Source organism: Nerophis ophidion, linkage group LG14, assembly GCF_033978795.1.
Source record: "Nerophis ophidion isolate RoL-2023_Sa linkage group LG14, RoL_Noph_v1.0, whole genome shotgun sequence".
Classification (NCBI taxonomy): Eukaryota; Metazoa; Chordata; class Actinopteri; order Syngnathiformes; family Syngnathidae; genus Nerophis; species Nerophis ophidion.
Genome location: NC_084624.1, coordinates 35,373,790 through 35,394,820, shown reverse-complemented (window position 1 = coordinate 35,394,820; position 21,031 = coordinate 35,373,790). Strand labels below are relative to the sequence as shown.

The 21,031-nt window shown below is 44.7% G+C and overlaps 1 long non-coding RNA gene across 2 annotated transcripts in view; it reads left to right on the top strand.

The window, feature by feature from the left end:
• LOC133568953 (uncharacterized) overlaps positions 1-21,031 on the top strand; it is an 88,627-nt gene that overhangs the window by 1,461 nt on the left and 66,135 nt on the right. For both annotated transcript variants that reach the window (XR_009809711.1, XR_009809710.1), the window contains exon 2: positions 2,743-2,830. This is a non-coding gene — a long non-coding RNA (uncharacterized LOC133568953). The remainder of the gene's footprint in view (positions 1-2,742; positions 2,831-21,031) is intronic.

Here is a 21,031-nt window from a genome sequence, read left to right as displayed (position 1 = left end):
GGCCCACTTGGGAGTAGATTTTTCTCCATGTGGCCGCCCATCTAAAATTGGTTTGACACCCCTGCTATATAAGAACCTAAAATGTAAAGGTGGCGTTTGTTAAAGGGAGAGTGCACTATTTTCGGAATTTTGCCCATCGTTCACAATCATTAAGAAAGCCATAACGGCAGATGTATTTTTTAATGTTATCTAAACATTAAATAAATGCGATCAAAAGTCTGCTTACAATGGAGCCTATGTGAGTCGATCAATTCTGCCCATGGAGCCCCTAAAAACATGGAAATACCTACATCATGTATACAAAACCCTGATGGAAGTATACAGGGTATGTGTAATGTACAAACGTAGTAACAGGCACATCTATAATATTTAATATGTACGTATTTTGATAATTTTAAGCATACGAGGTGAATTAATTTAAAAAACGCATCACGTTTCCTTTTTTTCCTTCAACAACATAACTGATTACTGATCACTGCAGACTTCATGAGAGCCAACAAACATAATAAAACATCACTTACTGTACAAGGTCTGCTGTCATTAGAATAAAGACTGATAGGATCTTGTTATATTCCCGTTTAGATGAAGAATGACTCATAATCCTTTACAAAGAAAAGGGAAGTCTTTTCGTGTGATTCTCGCCATTACCGGGTCTAAATTGTCCGTCAAAATGTACCAACTTCTTATAATTTTCCTCAGCCTTCTTCTATTCAGGTGAGATGCATGATTTATGATCTACAATAAATTTCCAAAGTGCAGGGAAGTGAGGAAATAGCTGACCACTCGATGATGTAAACTTAGCAGCATAAACTGGTGATCACGGCGCCCCCATAAATAGCTCTTATAATAACAATATCACTAATAATTGGTTAATAGTCACAAAATGTAAATGGAGTAATGTTGGCGCTTTTTTAATGGTTATTTTTGGGGGATTTTGGGCGGAATAGGGGACTTCCCATTGCCGCCGCTCTGAGCTGACTTTTTTTTACCCATCCATCCATCAATTTCCTACCGCTTATTTCCTTTGGGGTTGCGAGGGGCGCTGGAGCCTATCTCAGCTACAATCAGTTGGAAGGCGACCTACACCCAGGACAAATTGCCATCTCATCGCAGGGCCAACACAGATAGACAGACAACATTCACACTCATATTCACACACTAGGGCCAATTTCGTGTTGCCAATCAACCTATCCCCAGGTGCATGTCTTTGGAGGTGGGAGGAAGCCGGAGTACCCGGAGGGAACCCACGCATTCACGGGGAGAACATGCAAACTCCACACAGAAAGATCCCGAGCCCGGGATTGAACCCAAGACTACTCAGGACCTTCGTATTGTGAGGCAGACGCACTAAGCTTTATTTATATTTATTTATTTACATGTCATCTACAGCAGTGGTTCTCAAATGGGGGGTACGCGTACCCCTGGGGGTACTTGAAGGTATCCCAAGGGGTATGTGAGATTTTTAAAAAATATTCTAAAAATAGCCATTTAAAATCCTTTATAAACATATTTATTGAATAATACTTCAACAGAATATGAATGTAAGTTTATAAACTGTGAAAAGAGATGCAACAATGCAATATTCAGTGTTGACAGCTAGATTTTTTGTGGACATGTTCTATGAATATTTGTGTTAAATATTTCTTTATTTGTGAAGAAATGAATCCAGATGGATTTCTATTAAAATCCCCAAAGAGGGCACTTTAAGTTGATTACTTCTATGTGTAGAAATATTTTTTTTATAATTGAATTACTTATTTTTCAACAAGTTTTTAGTTATTTTTTACATCTTTTTTTCCAAATAGTTCAAAAAAGACCACTACCAATGAGAAATATTTTGCACTGTTATACAATTTATTAAACCAGAAACTGATGACATAGTGCTGGATTTTACTTTCTCTTTTTTTTCAAACAAAAATGCTTTGCTCTGATTAGGGGGTACTTGAATTAAAAAAATGTTCACAGGGGGTACATCATTGAAAAAAGGTTGAGAACCACTGAACCACAGGAATGGAGTTGAACAGTCAATAGACGTGTTTAACATTGTGATGTAGTAATTAACCCAAAAGTTTAGTTTTTTGTGCCCTTTGACTGTTTTCTGCTGACATACTAACCCTGACAGCATATAGGCACAAATTAACATGGGAATCTTGCCCCACCATCCATCCGTCCAGCCATTTTCTACCGCTTGTCTCTTTTGGGGTCACGGAGGGTGCTGGAGCCTATCTCAGCTGCATTCAGGCGGAAGGCGGGGTACACCCTGGACAAGTCGCCATCTCATCGAAGGGCCAACACAGATAGACAGACAACATTCACACTCATTCACACACTAGGGACAATTTAGTGTTGCCAATCAACCTATCCCCAGGTGCATGTCTTTGGAGGTGGGAGGGAACTCGCGCAGTCACGGGGAGAACAATCAAACTCCACACAGAAAGATCCTGATCCTGGGATTGAACCCACGACTACTCAGGACCTTCATATTGTGAGGCACATCCACTACCCCTGTTCCACAGTGCTGCCCTTCAAATGCACTTGTTTGAATAAATACAGCGTTTTATTACCTGTCTTGACTCAGGACCTGACTCGGGACTTGAGGGCAAAGACTTGAGACTTACTTGTGACTTGCAAAACAATGACTTGTTCCCACCTCTGACATGCACTAACCCCTGTCCCCCCGTGCTGCCCCTTGCCCCACTAATAGAAATAAATACACACTTCCTTTCTTCCCCTTTCACACAGTGTTTCCCCCACACTCTTTGGACCCCTGTGCTGCAGGAGGAAACAACAGAACTGCATCAAGACCCCCTGCGGCGCCCGGCTTAGTCAGGTGTGTCCATGCCAGCCTATCAGCCTTTAGTACAACTAGTCATCATAACAGTAGCTAAAGAGGTGGTCGTTTCTTCTCTTTTGGCTGTTATTCTGACTTCTCAACCTCTCACTCTCAAGGAGTAAATCCACTTAGCAGGGCAACATCTAGGATGCGTCCGTCATGGCGGAACTAACTCATATGAGTGATGCTGTAGGGGAATTCCCCGAGCAGCCTCTGTTTATGTTTTTTGTCCTAAGGTAGGGGGTGTGCAAAGACACTCTACACTAACTTATGTAATATTATTATTATTACGACTAAAACTACAGTGTTATTGTTATTCCACAACTGGACTACAAATAGTGGAGAATGCCAGATGCTCCAAATAAGTTAGCTGTGTGGCTTTTCTTGCTCAGCATTTTTTTTGCTCGTCAAAAGTCCAACCATGCTCATAAGTTTCTCCACCTGTTTGGAAAGATCTCTCAGTGCTCTCTGGTCCCTGCGAAGGATCATAAGCGAGGCGACTTTAATGAGCAGGGGAGGGAATGAATCATGCTACACATGCAGCTTCTGTAACACTTCACCTTGTTTGTGGGGTTCAGACATTGAGAAAGAACATTCAAGGGAACATTGGTGGACACCAGTCTGGTCCGACCCATTCCACTCTTTCGATTGTCTTGTTTTTCAGCTTGCGAAAGTAGTTATTTGGCAATATAGCCAGTTGTAAGGTACATTTACCTTAGGTAGGTCTTTTATGGACCCAATGTGTTGTGATCCGATTCCGGGATCACATCTTTTGTCTCGATTTGAGTCCTTTTGTGTTTTGATTAATTTTAGACTCTTCCTGTTTTGAGTTTTGCACTTTCTGTTTTATCTCGTTGCCATGGTTTCTCATTTGTTCCACCTGCTACGTTTTTCGACGCACACCTGATGGCAATTGTTTACTTTAGTATTTAAGACTGCTTTCTAACTCAGTTCGGTCTTGGCTCATGGTTTGCTATGCGCAACTGTCATTTTTTTTTTTTCTGCCTTGTCTGTTCTGTGCTAAGTTACGCCTTAGCTTCTGTGCGCTTGACACGCGCTTCTGTGGACACTTATTTGGACTCTAGTGCTAGCTATTAGCTTTATCTTCTCGTGCGCTCCGGCACGCCTTTACTTTGCTGTTTGTACAAGTGTTCTTTTATTTTTTGTATAATAAATCAGATTCTTACCTGCAATCCTGCCTGTCTGGTCCCATTGCATCCTGAGGTGATATCTCCGCGCATCACAATGCGTTTTGAATGTGACACAAAGATGACGAAACACAGTACAGTCATTCTTGTTTATTGCAGACAATTGGTTCGAGGGCTGACTGTGGTAACATTTCAGATGGCAGTCACACATAAGAGATATGTGTAGACTCCAATATTACTCAAGTTCCATTGAATATTTGGAACATTACTCACTCAAAAAATCTATCAAAATGTTTTAGTACGACTTTGGTAAGCTATGAAGCCGCAGCGTTGATGGATTGTACTGTGCTTCAACATATGAATACAATTATGGTGTGTCTATAAGGTAAGACATATCTGTCGTCTTGTTTCGCAATATTATGCAAAAGCAACGTTTCTTACCTTCTGGTATCTGCTTATCTGTATTTGGGATCTGCATAAATCCTGAAAATGTGCGCGATTCCACCTTTGTAGTCGGTGCTGACATCGTAGTCGATAAGCTTCTTCTTTTATTCTATCTTCTTGTTATGGGACCTTCGTCCTCCGCTGTTGCCATTTGTAACACAAAGTAGTGTAAAGTTCTTACTTATATTTGTCAGTCAACTCACCATGAAAGCGCTAAAAACTACCGGTGTAGTGAGTTTACATTATTCACCCAAGGAACTTTAGTTATTACAGAGTTCCGGTTGGACGGTTTTTCACAGGATACATTTCCGGCGTTGTTGCACTAGTGAGCCACGGATGAGAAGCTGCTACTCCGTTATTGATTTAAGTAAAGTCGGAATGCCATTAAAACAGTTCGCTCCATCTTTTCTTCCACTCCTGTCCTTGCACGCTACACCGCTACAACAAAGATGATGGGGAGAATGTGAAGACTCTTCTTCGGCATTGTAATGCCGGTGTGGTTTTCCCGTGGATGCGTCGAAGCAGAACACAGCATAGGTAAGATAAAGGGTATTTAATAACAAAAGTCTATGAACAAAAATACTGGTGTAAAGAGAAAAAGTAAACAAAAGACGCTAGCGTGAAAGCTAGGATAAAACAAGGAAAACTAGAACTTGGTACGAGGACACAAAAGAGTAAACAAAACATTTAGCATGAAAGCTAGACAATAAAGTGGCTTGGCGTGAGAGCTAGCGAGAAAATACATACGAATGATGAGAGTCGTCACTGATGCGCGTGGGCAAATTAGGATCCGAGAATGAGTGAACAGAAAAGGTGAGCTTAAATAGGAGGGTGATAATTATTAGCAGGTGTGCGGGGCGAGACTAGCAGGTGGACTGATGTGTAACCATAGTGATGGATAAAAACAGGAAATAAACGGGTCAGACAGAATGAAAAAACAAACACGTGAAGATCTGAGCCACAGATCGCAACAGTATTCCCCCCCAACAAAAGACAGATACCAGATGTCTTAAAAAACAAACAAAAACTTGAACCCCCTCCCCAAAACCAGAAAGTTCACAAACGAAGGGAGGGCGGAGGGAGGCCACGGTGGAGGGTCGCCAGATCGCATGTCCCCGAATCCACCGAGGACACATCATGTGGCGGCGGCGGGTGGAACGCTGCTGCCGAAAAAGTTTTGGCGGGCGACCTCGAAAAGGCCACATTAGTGGCCGCCTCGCAGGATGAGGTGCCCGGCGAGGCGGACGACCCGGGCACGGCCACATCCGTGGCCGACATGGAGGAGGGAGTATCTGGCGAGGAGGATGACCTCGCAGAGGCCACGCCCGTGGTCGACGTGGTGGACGACGCCTCAGCACCGAAATCCCAGCAGGCGAGGGTACGGGGACTGCAGCCAAAGCAGGCCCGAGTGCAGCTGGCGAGGATGATGCGGGTGCTGCAGCCGCAGGAGTCGTCGGAGGCGGCCTGGGAGCCGCAGGAGTCGTCGGAGGCGGCCTGGGAGCCGCAGGAGTCGTCGGAGGCGGCCTGGGAGCCGCAGGAGTCGTCGGAGGCGGCCTGGGAGCCGCAGGAGTCGTCGGAGGCGGCCTGGGAGCCGCAGGAGTCGTCGGAGGTGCTGGTGTGGGCTCCAGCCCCGTCGTCGGCGCTGGTGTGGGCTCCAGCCCCGTCGTCGGCGCTGGTGTGGGCTCCAGCCCCGTCGTCGGCGCTGGTGTGGGCTCCAGCCCCGTCGTCGGCGCTGGTGTGGGCTCCAGCCCCGTCGTCGGCGGTGCTTGGCGGCGCGGAGCTGGCACCGGTGCTTGGCGGCACGGAGCTGGCACCGGTACCTGTCGTGGTGCTGGTACCGGAGTGGGCTCCAGCTTAGGAACTGGTGCTAGAGTGGGCTCCAGCCTTGGAGTTTGTGCTGGCGTGAGAACCAGTTTAGAGTCTGAAACTGGCGTGAGAACAAGGCTAGAAACATTTTCTGGTGTGAAAACCAGGTCAGAAACATGTGCTGGTGTGAAAACCAGGTCAGAAACATTTTCTGGTGTGAAAACCAGGTCAGAAACATGTGCTGGTGTGAGAACCAGACTGGGAGCAGGTGTCGGCTTCAGCCGAGGAGCAGGTGTCGGCTTCAGCCGAGGAGCAGGTGTCGGCTTCAGCCGAGGAGCAGGTGTCGGCTTCAGCCGAGGAGCAGGTGTCGGCTTCAGCCGAGGAGCAGGTGTCGGCTTCAGCCGAGGAGCAGGTGTCGGCTTCAGCCGAGGAGCAGGTGTCGGCTTCAGCCGAGGAGCAGGTGTCGGCTTCAGCCGAGGAGCAGGTGTCGGCTTCAGCCGAGGAGCAGGAGTCGGCTTCAGCCGAGGAGCAGGCACAGGGGTCTGCCGAGGAGAACTAGGGGACTGGCTGTGAGCAGGACTAGGACTATGATGAGTGATAAGACAAACACTAGGACTCGGGCAAGGACTTGAGAGAGGACCAGGACTTACAATCACACTAGTGCTTTGAGAAGGGCTTGGGCAACGACCAGGACTTACAGTCATACCAGGGCTTGGGCAAGAACTAGGACAAACGGTCAAACTAGGGCTTGGGCAAGGACTGGGACTAACAATCAAACTGGTGCTCGGGCAAGGACTAGGACAAAGACTAGGACTTACAGTAACACTGGGGCTCGGACAAGAACTTGGGTAAGGACTAGGGTTCGGACTAAGACCACGAGGGGAATCAGTACTAATATTACAAAGGCAAGAAACAAGACTCGGGACCGGACTCGAAACAGGACTCGGACTACGGATCAGTCTACGAGTGGAACTAGGACTACGACGACTACGAGAAAGACTAGGACTACAACTAGAATCAGAACGGAAACTCGGACCAGGAATTTGACTACGACTCAGTCTACAAGTCGGTCTACGAGTAGGACTAGAGCATGGGCTACGAAGAAGGCTGGGACTCGAACTCTGAGAGAGACTGTGACTAAAACTAGAACTAGGGCACGGACGGAACACAGGTGGAGGAGGTCTAAGAGGGCGTGACTTGACCGGGGAGAACACCGGTGGAGGAGGTCTAGGAGGCCGTAGTGGCTTAACAGGTTTAACAGGGGTGAACACCGGTGGTGGAGGTCTAGGAGGCTTAGTAGTAATACTGGCCCTCCCCTCGAGACCCGGATTCCAGACGGGGTCCCGTTGGATAGAGGCTGACCGTAAGGGCGGGCGGTGGGAGGTTTGGAGGAGGGCAGACTCCACCCCATTAGTCTGTATGAGGAGAGGATTGTTCTGAGCAGCAAGAAATTTCTCCTCCAGCTCCAGTTCAATCAAAACTCTCCTGTACCACTCGTCCATCCAGGCAGGACTATATTTTTCTAGGTCAGTTTCAAAATCAGGTGACGTAGGGGTAGGACGTGAAATAGGCTGAGATGTGGGCGGGGCCAAAGTAATGGGAGGCTGATCTTGACCATTAACAATATACTGAGGGTGACTAGAATCAATATAAATGTCCTGATACTGTGTGAAAGTATTATTACTGTCCAAGTTTTTGGAAAATGGCTGAGATATATCGTCCACAATAAAAAAATCTTCTGAAAGAATGTCATCAACAGAGGCCGGTGTTGCGTCACCGGTGGGCGTTCCCCAAATGACGTCATCGCTTGTGTCAGAAAAAGTGTCATGGCAGCTTAAGGAATGATTTGAAAAAAAACAAGCAGGATTACCGGTAATGACGGGTGAATCCTGGACGGGGTGAAACTTGCTGTGTCCATGGGGAGGAATAAGTGGTGCTGGAACATTACTGCCGCGCGGGGGACCTCTCCACTGGACCCCCCGCTTCTTCGGGGCAGCGCGAACGGCTTCGGAGGAGACTTCAGGCCCACAGTCGAGTCTTTCCTGCTCCCAAGCCACGAGCTCCAACCACAACCCTAAGTCGAAGGGTTCCTCCCGTGGTTTCGACGCGGAAAAACAACTTGATGCTCGGATCCTACTGTGAAGACTCTTCTTCGGCATTGTAATGCCGGTGTGGTTTTCCCGTGGATGCGTCGAAGCAGAACACAGCATAGGTAAGATAAAGGGTATTTAATAACAAAAGTCTATGAACAAAAATACTGGTGTAAAGAGAAAAAGTAAACAAAAGACGCTAGCGTGAAAGCTAGGATAAAACAAGGAAAACTAGAACTTGGTACGAGGACACAAAAGAGTAAACAAAACATTTAGCATGAAAGCTAGACAATAAAGTGGCTTGGCGTGAGAGCTAGCGAGAAAATACATACGAATGATGAGAGTCGTCACTGATGCGCGTGGGCAAATTAGGATCCGAGAATGAGTGAACAGAAAAGGTGAGCTTAAATAGGAGGGTGATAATTATTAGCAGGTGTGCGGGGCGAGACTAGCAGGTGGACTGATGTGTAACCATAGTGATGGATAAAAACAGGAAATAAACGGGTCAGACAGAATGAAAAAACAAACACGTGAAGATCTGAGCCACAGATCGCAACAGAGAAGACGCTGTCGCGACGTAAATAAGACCGCCCACAAAACAGCGCATCCTGAAGCAACTGTCAGAAAGCGACTTGAATAAGTTCAGTAAAACATAATCTATGCAACATGTTGACCAAACAACCACCATCACATGTTATTTAGACCACTAGGAAGTGTTTTACATCCATCCATCTATCCATGTTCTACCGCTTATTCCCTTTGGGTAGGTGGGGGGCGCGCAGGAAGTGTTTTACATTTAGAATAAAATCATAGTATGACCCCTTTTAATGCGCCCTATAATCCAGTGCGCCTTTTGTATGAAAAAAGACCTGAATAGATCCGCTCGTCAGCAGTGCACCTTATAATCCGGTGCGCCCTATGGTCCAGAAAATGCGGTAATTTAATTGCTACTTCATATCACAAAGTGATAAAGTCAATCCTCTACCAACCGTTTGAATAATGTGAAGTGTCATTAAAGGGCTCCAGATGGCACTTGATTTTGCGGTGCGTTTTTGGGACGCAGGAGCCATTTTTGTTGGCCAAAGCTTTTGTTTACATGGCTGTACTACTCATGCGGTGATTTCAATCAATCAATCAATCAATCAATGTTTATTTATATAGCCCTAAATCACAAATGTCTCAAAGGACTGTACAAACCATTACAACTACGACATCCTCGGAAGAACCCACATAAGAGAGAGCAACAAACTGGATTAAATTGGAGGAAAACAAAACCTTTTTTCATTCTTTGCTAAGAGGAACAAGTTTAATGTGAATCAAATGACAGAAAGCCCAAAAAATAGCAAGAATTATAATTTGTGTTGGTTTGTTCATCAATTTGTCAGGAGTAGAAGGTTACTCGCTACTTCATGAAGGATCATACAACGCAACACTTTAATTATAGTTTATTCATGTATTTATTCATTATTAACTTACTCAATGTAAATGTATTTGTTTAGTCATCTTTTTATTAATGTATTCACTGTTGTGTTACGAATTGAGTACTAAAAAATGTATGATATGATACAAAAAGGGGTAGTATTAAATAAGCTCTGCTTCTTCCTACTTATGGAATTAGCTTTAATGAAAAAAACTAAATATTTGACGCATTACATTGTATTTGCATTCATGTTTGAAATAAACTGACACCAACTAACCAAAATCATACTACTTTTGACTCTGGGTTAGGGGAAACTGTTTCATCATGCATTCGCTCATAACTTGAATATTAAAAAGAGAATATTTTGTCTAACAATAAAGAAAAAAACATGTCAGATGAACATTTTTTTTTTATGTATTTTAGTCATCAGGCTACTTCCTGTAGCAGGGGTGTCAAACTCATTTTAGCTCAGGGACCGCATGGAGGAAAATCTGCGCTATTGAAATAATGGCATTAAACCAGGGGTCACCAACGCGGTGCCCGCGGGCACCAGGTAGCCCGTAAGGACCAGATGAGTCGCCCCCTGGCCTGTTGTAAAAATAGCTCAAATAGCAGCACTTACCAGTGAGCTGCCTCTATTTTTTTTTTTTTTTTTTTATTTACTAGCAAGCTGGTCTTGCTTTGCTCGACATTTTTAATTCTAAGAGAGACAAAACTCAAATAGAATTTGAAAATCCAAGTAAATATTTTAAAGATTTGGTCTTCACTTGTTTAAAAAAAATTCATTTATTTTTTTACTTTGCTTCTTATAACTTTCTGAAAGACCATTTTAGAGAAAAAATACAACCTTAAAAATGATTTTAGGATTTTTAAACACATATACCTTTTTACCTTTTAAATTCCTTCCTCTTTTTCCTGACAATTTAAATCAATGTTCAAGTAAATTTTATTTTTTTTATTGTAAAGAATAAATACATTTTAATTTAATTCTTAATTTTAGGTTGTTTTTTCGACGAAGAATATTGGTGAAATATTTCTTCAAACTTATTATGATTTAAAAATATTCTAGCAAATCTAGAAAATCTGTAGAATCTAATTTTTAAATCTTATTTCCAAGTATTTTGAATTTCTTTTAAAATGTTTGTTCTGGAAAATCTAGAAGAAATAATTATTTGTCTTTGTTAGAAGTATAGCTTGGTCCAATTTTTTATATATTCTAACAAAGTGCAGATTGGATTTTAACCTATTCAAAACATGTCATCAAAATTCTAAAATCTTAATCAGGAAAAATTACAAATTTTTTTAATTTTTCAAAAAGATTCAAATTAGCTAGTTTTCTCCTTTTTTTTTTCGGTTGAATTTTCAATTTTAAAGAGTCAAAATTGAAGATAAACTGTTTCAAAATTATTAATTTTTTTTCCTGTTTTCTCCTCTTTTAAACTGTTCAATTAAGTGTTTTTTTCATCATTTATTCTCTTATGAAAACCTTCCGTAAAGGGAAACAAAATGTACGACGGAATGACAGACAGAAATACCCATTATATATATATATATATATATATATATATATATATATATATATATATATATATATATATATATATATATATATATAGATTTATTTATTAAAGGTTAATTGAGCAAATTGGCTATTTCTGGCAATTTATTTAAGTGTGTATCAAACTGGTAGCCCTTCGCGTTAATCAGTACCCAAGAAGTAGCTCTTGGTTTCAAAAAGGTTGGTGACCCCTGCATTAAACTAAAAAAAAAAAAAAGACAACTTCAGATGGTTTTCTTTGTCTTACTTTGGCCAAAAATAGAAAAAACACATTCTGAAAATAGTACAGTAAGTATATAGAAAAAAAAATACCGGCAGCGGTAAAGTTTAGATCCATGAAGGAAAGAAGTGAATAAATGTATACAATTAAATACATTTACATGGGCATAAAAATGTTTCCTTTTGGTTTTTTTTTTATGAATTATCGTTTATGACAAACTTTTTACAACACACAATATAGAATGCGAGATATAACAGGACAATGCATACGTTTATCATTTGTTTTTAAAACGGTTACAAAAAGTGAGACCCCAAGAATGTACCATGGGACCCCATTTTTATGACTTGATGGGTTACCTGGGATCCCATTTCGAAAATTCCTAACGTCAACACTGATGGAGTATTGGTGCGTGAAAAACAGCAGCAGGCCGGTTCTAATACTAATCAAATAACCGTAGATAATCCATTCGAATCTGGCCTGATCTGACACATAGGTCTTATAGCAATACACGGATGGGAATGGTTCCATACTGACAGCGATGCATTCTTTTGTTTTAATATGTATTTTTGCACCAAATTTTAATGGCTTTGTGTGATGCCGCTGACTAATAAAGCAAGCACCAACACAGTAATTAAAACCATACTTGGTTTACCAGGCAAAAGTAAATAAAATGGCTGTGGTGACAGTTCCTAAGATTTCAGTGAAGGAATGACACTGATGCCTGCTGGACCTCGGCTCTCACACTGACTGTCACAGGAATGTCAGAAGTGTTGTTATATTTTATCATTCCGTTTATTCGCAGCTCTTTTTAATGTCTTGGCTCAAGACCACCCCTCTTTCACTTACCACACACCTTCTCTCTTGCCATACGGTCCAAAAGCCACTGGAGCCTTTTTTTCTTCCCCCTTCTTTTTGGCTTGGCTCCTCTCTGACATGCCTGGGAAGGGCAAGGAAAGGAAATGGGTGGACCGGCCGCTCTTGGTTCCCCAGCGCAAGCAAGGCCCAAAGAGAAGCCAGCCCAGTGTGTTTTTTTTCACCTCGGCCCATCTTGTAAGGCAGCACAGGCCATCTGGTTCTAATAAATCCTCCATGTGGCTCCGCAAATGCAGAGGCCTGACCTGTTAGGGCACTCCATCACTGATACAGTCACTGGTGGGGGGGGGGGTTCAGGGAAGGGGTGCTTGCTGATACTGGCCAGCGGTGGGCGCTGTGGCTGTTTCACATGTTTCAACTGTTGATCATTTCAAAGCCCCTTTTTTTTTTTAACTGCAATGTCCCTTCTTTGCTCACCATGTCTAAACTTGCTATTGTTGCTTTTCGACTGATATATTTATATTAGGGCTGTGAATCTTTGGGTGTCCCATGATTCGATTCAATATCGGTTCTTGGGGTCGCGATTCGATAATACATGTATATAGTTTTTTTTTTCGGTTCAATGCGATTCTCGATTCAAAAACAATATTTTTTTCGGTTCTAAATGATTCTGTATTCATTCAATACATATCATTTCAGCAGGATCTACCCCAGTCTGCTGACGTACTAGCAGAGTAGTAGATTTTTTTTGTAAAAAGCTTTTATAATTATAAAGGACAATGTTTTATCAGGGCTTCACGGTGGCAGAGGGGTTAGTGTGTCTGCCTCACAATACAAAGGTCCTGCAGTCCTGGGTTCAAATCCAGGCTCGGGATCTTTCTGTGTGGAGTTTGCATGTCCTCCCCGTGAATGCGTGGGTTCCCTCCGGGTACTCCGGCTTCCTCCCACCTCCAAAGACATGCACCTGGGGATAGGTTGATTGGCAACACTAAATTGGCCCTAGTGTGTGAATGTGAGTTTGAATGTTGTCCTTCGATGAGGTGGCGACTTGTCCAGGGTGTACACCGCCTTCCGCCCGATTGTAGCTGAGATAGGCTCCAGCGCCCCCCGTGACCCCAAAAGGGAATAAGCGGTAGAAAATGGATGGATGTCTAATGATGTAAATGAGGGATTTTTAATCACTGCTATGCTGAAATTATAACTAATATTGATACTGTTGTTGATAATCATTTTTGCTTCACTACTTTTGGTTTGTTCTGTGTCATGTTTGTGTCTCCTCTCAATTGCTCTGTAAATTGCAGTTCTGAGTGTTGCTGGGTCAGGTTTGGTTTTGGAATTGGATTGCATTTTGATGTTATTGCTGTGTATTGGTTTGTATAAAAAAAAAAAAGGCTTTTTTTTTTTTTTTTCTTAAATGTGAATCTATTCTGAATCACACAACGTATTCGATTTGTATTCGAATCAATTTTTTTCCCACACCCCTAATATATATATATATATATACACACACACAATTGTGGTCAAAAGTTTACATACACTTGTAAAGACCATATTGTCACGGTTGTCTTGAGTTTCCAATAATTTCTGCAACTCTTATTTTTTTGTGGTGAAGTGATTGGAGCACTCGCTTCTTTGTCACAAAAACATTCATGTTATTAGGTTATTTTATTAATTTATTATGGGTCTACTAAAATGTGACCAGATCTGCTGGGTCAAAAGTATACATACAGCAATGTTAATATTTGGTTACATTGGCAAGTTTCACTGCAATAAGGCACTGCAAGACCCAACCTCCGGGCTTGGCTCTTGGGCGCAGTTGGGTTTTCCATCAGGACAATGACCCCAAACACGCGTCCAAAGTTGTAAAGGAATGGCTAAATCAGGCTAGAATGAAGGTTTTAGAATGGCCTTCCCAAAGTCCTGACTTTGGACAATGCTGAAGAAACAAGTCCATGTCAGAAAACCAACAAATTTAGCTGAACTGCACTAATTTTATCAAGGGTGGTCAAAAATTCAACCAAAGGCTTGTGGATGGCTACCGAAAGTGCCTTATTGTAGTGAAACCTACCAAGGGACATGTAAGAAAATGTTAACATTAACATTGCTGTATGTATACTTTTGACCCAGCAGATTTGGTCACATTTGCAGTAGACTCATAATAAATTCCTAAAAGAACCAAACTTCATCGTTTTTTGTGACCAACAAGTATGTGCTCCAATCTCTCTATCACAAAAAAATAAGAGTTGTAGAAATTATTGGAAACTCAAGACAGCCATGACATTATGCTCTTTACAAGTGTATGTAAACTGTATACTGTGTGTATATATATATATAGCTGTATAGCTCGGTTGGTAGAGCGGCCATGCCAGCAACTTGAGGGTTTCAGGTTTGATCCCCGCTTCCGCCATCCTAGTCACTGCCGTTGTGTCCTTGGGCAAGACACTTTACCCACCTGCTCCCAGTGCCACCCACACTGGTTTAAATGCAAACATTAGATATTGGGTTTCACTGTGTAAAGCGCTTTGAGTCACTAGAGAAAAAGCGCAATATAATTCACTTCACTTCACTGTATATAGCCCGGCCTCTGGCCAAATTTTTATGTGTATATATATATATATATATACACACACACACACATATAGATCAAATGTCCACTGATGTTTAAAAACTCTACACTTGGAGTCCTAAGATTACGCCATTTTTTTCCCCTCGAGAAATTATTGACTGAAAGAGCGTATACTTGCCGCGCTCTCCCCCGACTTTGAGGCGCAAGCGCGATGACGTCACACAATATAGAATGTGAGATATAACAGGATAATGCATTTATATGTCCTGGGCATGACGTTAAAGTGCATCCGGCAGTGGAGGCTCCTCTATGGGTTCTTGGGGCACTAGGAGGTTAACCCCTTTACTACTGTTACCCCAGGTGGCCCTTGGGAAAGGCCTAGTACCTGACTGCCCCCTAGCCAGGGATACGGTGAAGACCTCGACGGTGGAGAAGGCGGAAGACTGTAGATGTAAGAACCACCAAAATGACTGCGATGGCGGAAGAAGGCACCCCCACATCCATTTGGGCCCAGTTATGGGGAAATAACAACCCAAGACCTCAACGGTGGAACAGGCGGAGGATGATTGCGAACCCTGTGGCGAGTCACAAGGGCTGGGATGGTGGATGAAGGCTGCAGCAGAAAAGGGTCCCTAAGGCAGTGGTTTTCAACCTTTTTTCAGTGATGTATCCCCTGTGAACATTTCTTTTAATTCAAGTACCCCCTAATCAGAGCAAAGCATTTTTGGTTGAAAAAAAGAGATAAAGTAAAATACAGCACTATGTCATCAGTTTCTGATTTATTAAATTGTATAACTGTTATGACACACGCTCAGTCTTCCCTGCCTTCATCTGCGGGAGCACTCGGCGGCTCCACTCTGAGTGCGTCCACGCGCGCCACACCCAGACACGCCCCCTCGCGCGCAGCGCAGACCGCTCAGACACACAGCTGGAGACGATCACCAATCAAGACACCTGGCAGTGATTACGGACGACAGAATAAAGATTCCTGTCGCTGAATCCTCGTCGTTGGAACGTTGCTATTGCTTGCACCCCTGTCTCCATTCCTGCTGCCATCCTCTCTGGAACCCTGATTTGCTCTCCTGGATCCCCGACTCATTGCCTGGACTTTGGACACTCTCTCCTGCCCCACGACCACGCTCGGACACCGGATTGCTTTTGCCTTCTCCCTCTGGTTTTAGACGCCACCATCCAACACGCACGACAACATTCTTTACGGTATTTCCATATGTTAATTCCAGCACATAGTTCACCCTCAAACACATAGTAGCATACACATCCCACGTAATCATTAATTACTCAATAAATATTGAGTTGGACTTCCACTGTTGTGCCGTCTCATTCCACCCGTCTTCGCCCTAACAGAACGTTCCAACCAAGATGGAACCAGACAGAGCAGCACACCCCCCACCCGGTAGGCGGGCCCATACTCCTCCTCCTAGAGACCTACCTTCCATTCAGGCTGTCCTCCAACAACATCAGACCCGATTTACCACCTTGGAGGACAAACTTGATGTGGCGTTCGCTAGTCTGCTAGCAAGATTGGACAACCTCAGTTCAGGTCAGGTGACACTCCCGTTTCGAGCTCCTCTGAGGCACCCGCCACCGAAGGAGCGGCTGTCTCTCGCGAACCCAAGATAGCCAGCCCTAAAACTTTTGAGGGAGATTTTGAACTTTGTCGAGGATTCTTGGTTCAATGCGAATTTATTTTTCAACACCAACCTTCTCGCTATGCTAATGATGGGGCCAAAATAGCCTTTGTTTTCCCTGTTTTCTGTTCCTGCCCTTAAATGGGCTACTTCCTCCCTTAGCAAGTCTTCAGGACTGAACTCTAATTATTCTGCATTTCGTAAGGAGTTTTTGGCCGTTTTTGACCATCCTGCGGATGGCAGAGATACCGCAGCTAGGCTTCATTCCCTCAGACAGGGTCGCCGTTCCGTAGCTAATTATACCCTAGAATTCCGCACTTTGGCAGCCGAGAGCGGTTGGGATGATAGGGCTCTTTTGAGTGCCTACAGAAGAGGGCTGAATGAGACCATAAAGGATGGGTTGATGCGAGACAGGCCGTCTTCTTGTGGCGAGCTAATCGAACTAGCCCTCTTGTTCGATCAGCGACTGTCAGAAAGAGAAGCTGAGAGGGAGAGCGACTTTGGCAGAACCATTGCAGCAAGACCGCCCAGTTCTACCAGCCGGAACATCACAGGACAGACTGGCACAATTAGTCCAGGTCCTAGCCCTTCACCAGAACCCATGCAGATAGGGAGATCTCGACTCTCCTTTGAGGAACGGGAACGGAGGTTCCAACAACGTCTTTGTCTTTACTGTGGTTTGGCGGACCATCATATTCGCAACTGCCCCTCTCGGCCAAAAGATCAGGCTCACCAATCACGGGGATATTGGTGAGCCATACTACAATCCCCACAACTTCTTCCAGGCAGGCTCCGAGTACTTTGTTCCCTGCTACCTTGACTTGGGAGGATAGGACACTATCTGTGGAGGCATATGTGGACTCAGGAGCTGACGAGAGTTTCCTCGACTTAAGGTATGCCACAGAATCGGGTATTCCGTTAATTCCTTTAGAGACTTTTGTTTCAGCCCAAGCCTTGGATGGTCACCCGTTAGGACCAATCAAACATCGCACTAAGCCATTATCCCTCACTCTTTCTGGTAACCAGACAGAGACCATCAGTTTCTGGGTCCTGAACGCCCCTGTGACACCACTTGTCCTTGGCCGATCCTGGTTGAATCTGCATGATCCCCACATTTCCTGGTCCACCGGTAAGATACTGGCCTGGAGCGAACACTGTCATGCTAATTGTCTCAGTTCTGCTGTTTTACGTTCCGAAGGACCCAGATCGATCCCTTCCTCCGTTGACCTGTCTCTAATCCCGGAGATATATCATGACCAAGCCCCCGTCTTCAGTAAGGATCAAGCCTTGTCACTTCCACCCCACCGACCATACGACTGCACTATTGACCTGATTCCCAACGCAGTTCTTCCTTCCAGCCGGCTATATAACCTTTCCCTCCCTGAGAAGCAAGCAATGAGGGACTACATCTCCGAGTCCCTGGCCTCTGGTATAATCAGACCCTCCAAGTCCCCAGTGGCCGCTGGGTTTTTCTTTGTCAGCAAGAAGGACGGATCCCTCCGTCCATGTATTGATTACCGTCAACTTAACAGTATCACTGTAAAGAATAAATACTCGTTACCACTACTCAATTCATCTTTTGAACCCCTCACGCCGGCTACCATCTTTACTAAATTGGATTTACGCAACACTTATCTGGTACGAATCAGGGAGGGGGATGAGTGGAAGACTGCCTTCAATACTCACTTAGGTCATTCTGAGTATAAGGTCATGCCCTTTGGTCTGACCAATGCGCCTGCGGTTTTCCAAACACTTGTTAACGACATCCTCAGAGACATGATTGACCGTTTTGTTGTGGTTTACCTGGATGTCATCCTGATCTTCTCCAAGAACCTGCAGGAGCACCAACAGCACGTCCGGCTTGTCTTACAAAGTCTTCTGGAGAATCGTCTGTCAAAGCCGAAAAATGTGAGTTCCATTCTTCTTCTGTAGACTTTTTGGGATTTGTTATTGAAAAAGGACATATTAAGGCTGATCCGAAGAAAGTGAAGGCCGTGGTAGACTGGCCTCAACCCTCAACTCGTACTGAGTTGCAAGGACTTTAGTAAGTTGGCCGCACCTCTTCATGCACTTACCTCTACCAATGTCCCCTTATAGTGGAACCGTGATGCAAGAATGTCGTTCTGGAGCCTCAAAAGACGTTTCATCTCTGCACCCATCCTTGTTTATCCGGACCCAGACCTTCCGTTCATTGTTGAGGTGGACGCCTCCGACTCGGGTATAGGTGCAGTTCTGTCCCAACGCTCCAAGCAGGATAACAAGGTCCACCCATGTGCTTTCTTTTCCCGACGTTTATCCTCGGCTGAACGCAATTATGATGCTGGAAATCGGGAATTGCTCGCTGTACACGAGGCATTGAAGGAGTGGAGACATTGGCTAGAGGGAGCTAAACATCAATTCCAGGTCCTCACGGACCACCGCAACTTGTTACATGTCCGGGCGGCAAAAAGATTGAACGACAGACAGGCACGATGGTCTCAACTATTTAGTCACTTTGATTATATTCTTTCTTTCAGACCGGGCTCCCATAATACAAAGACTGATGCCCTCTCCCGTCAGTTCTCGGAGGAGAGAATTGACGATGCCCCGGAGGAGACTATCATTCCTCTCTCCAAAATTATCGGCATGGTCACATGGGAAGTAAAGGAACTGGTCAAGGAGCCCTAAAGGTTAGTCCGGGACCCAAGGGAGGACCTCCCAACAAACTATTCGTTCCTCATGACCTGCGACCTCGAGTTCTGGACTGGGGACACTCTAGTGTGTTCACCTGCCATTCGGGATTTCATCCGCTGGCGGTTTTGGTGGCCATCCATGGCCAATGATATCCGTGAGTTCATTTCTGCTTGTACCACTTGTGCCCGTAATAAGCCTTCCCACAGACCACCTGCAGGACTAATTCTCCCCCTACCTGTTCCCAGTCGCCCATGGTCACACATATCTCTGGACTTCATCACTGGCTTCCCACCTTCCCAATGTAACACCACTATTCTCACCATTATTGACCGTTTTTCTAAAGCCGCACACTTCATTCCGCTACCCAAACTTCCATCTTCTTCCGAGACTGCTGATCTTCTCACAAATCATATTGTCAGACTTCATGAAATTCGTGTGGATATCGTCTCGGACCGTGGTCCCCAGTTCACCTCCCGGGTGTGGCAGAACTTTTGCAAGGGAATCGGGGCCACGGTCAGTCTTACCTCGGGTTACCACCCTCAGAGCAACGGTCAAGCAGAGAGAGCCAATCAAAGTGTTGAGACCATGCTACGTTGTATCTCCGCCAGACAACCATCCTCTTGGTGCAAGTTTCTGTCTTGGGTTGAATTTGCTCATAATTCTTTGAAGAGTTCAGCGACCGGATTGTCACCTTTTGAGTGCTCCTTAGGTTACCAACCACCTATGTTTCATCAACAGGAAATTGAAGCTGCAGTTCCCTCTCCCCATAAACACATCAAGAGATGCCAGCAAATTTGGAAAGCCCTTATTAAATCCGCTGAAAAAATGTGCCGCAGTGCTATTCAGCGACGCATCCCGGCTCCCTCGTATTCACCGGGTCAACAAGTTCTTCTACTAAAACTAAAGATCTTCATCTTGAGGTACCGTCTCGTAAACTTGCACCCCGATTTGTAGGCCCATACACCATTGAGGCCATAATAAACCCTGCTGTTGTTAAACTTTCCTTACCTCCTTCAGTCAAGCGACATCCCGTGGTCCATGTTTCCCAGAACAAACCAGTTGTTACCCACCCCACCCCCTCCCAGGATTTTGGAAAATGGTGACCCTGTTTGGACCGTTAAAGAGATTCTCGGGGTCCGTCGGCAAGGTAGGGGGTTAGTTTATTTAGTTGATTGGGAGGGTTATGGGCCTGAAGATAGGTCTTGGGTCCCTGCCTCCTACCTTGCTGACCCATCACTGCTTGAGGATTTCTATCGGGCCAACCCAGGAGCTCTTCGGCGCTCGTCGGGGGTCTCGCATAAGGGGGGGGGGGGCACTGTTATGACACACGCTCAGTTTTCCCTGCCTTCATCTGCGGGAGCACTCGGCGGCTCCACTCTGAGTGCGTCCACACGCGCCACACCCAGACACGCCCCCTCGCGCGCAGCGCAGACCGCTCACACTCACAGCTGGAGACGATCACCAATCAAGACACCTGGCAGTGATTACGGACGACAGAATAAAGATTCCCGCCGCTGAACCCTCGTCGTTGGAACGTTGCTATTGCTTGCACCTCTGTCTCCATTCCTGCTGCCATCCTCTCTGGAACCCTGATTTGCTCTCCTGGATCCCCGACACATTGCCTGGACTTTGGACACTCTCTCCTGTCCCACGACCACGCTCGGACACCGGATTGCTTTTGCCTTCTCCCTCTGGTTTTGGACGCCACCATCCAACACGCACGACAGCATTCTTTACGGTATTTCCACATGTTAATTCCAGCACATAGTTCACACTCAAACACATAGTAGCATACAGATCCCACGTAATCA